This window comes from Onychomys torridus, chromosome 5 (genome assembly GCF_903995425.1).
Source record: "Onychomys torridus chromosome 5, mOncTor1.1, whole genome shotgun sequence".
In the NCBI taxonomy this organism is placed as follows: domain Eukaryota; kingdom Metazoa; phylum Chordata; class Mammalia; order Rodentia; family Cricetidae; genus Onychomys; species Onychomys torridus.
In genome coordinates, this window is record NC_050447.1 from 97,335,611 (window position 1) to 97,336,173 (window position 563).

At 51.5% G+C, this 563-nt stretch overlaps 1 non-coding gene across 1 annotated transcript; it reads right to left on the reverse strand.

Annotated features, from left to right (window-relative positions):
- Positions 1 to 489: 489 nt before the first annotated feature.
- Positions 490 to 563, reverse strand: Trnai-aau. Its single transcript has one exon. It is a non-coding gene; the product is annotated as a tRNA-Ile (tRNA).

Sequence of the window (563 nt, forward strand, 5' to 3'; positions counted from 1 at the left end):
AGGGGCTTAGTGAAAACCACAACGCAGACCTCTCGCGGGCTCCCAGGCAGTGTTGGGAGGAACGGAGCTCCGGCTCAGAGAACTGTCAGCAAAGATCTCTGCCAGAACATGCTTTGGCGCTCACTCAGCTGTTGGACATTGGTGAAGGGCTTGGGGTTCTGAACCCGACATTCCTCAGTTCAGTGTCTACAGCAGAAGGCGGGGAACATACAGGAGTTACCCGCCCTTCTGATCCACCCAGGAAGTCAGGTGGTGAAGTGTGGGCGCAGCTGGAGAGAAGGACACTGCGGGAAACGTGAGGAGGACAAAGGCTCAGGTCTTCTCTGTATCCTCTGCTTCCGGGTTCCTTAAACAAGCCAGAACTAGGGGCCTTGGGGCAACAAAGTTAGAGTCCTTTGAAAGTGTTATGTCTTAAATGTTTTGTGTGTTCTTTTCTTGTTGTGGCATGATCTCTGGTTTATTTGTATTGAATAAAAGAAATTTATTACTTGGCCCGTACGGGGATCGAACCCGCGACCTTGGCGTTATTAGCACCACGCTCTAACCAACTGAGCTAACCGGCC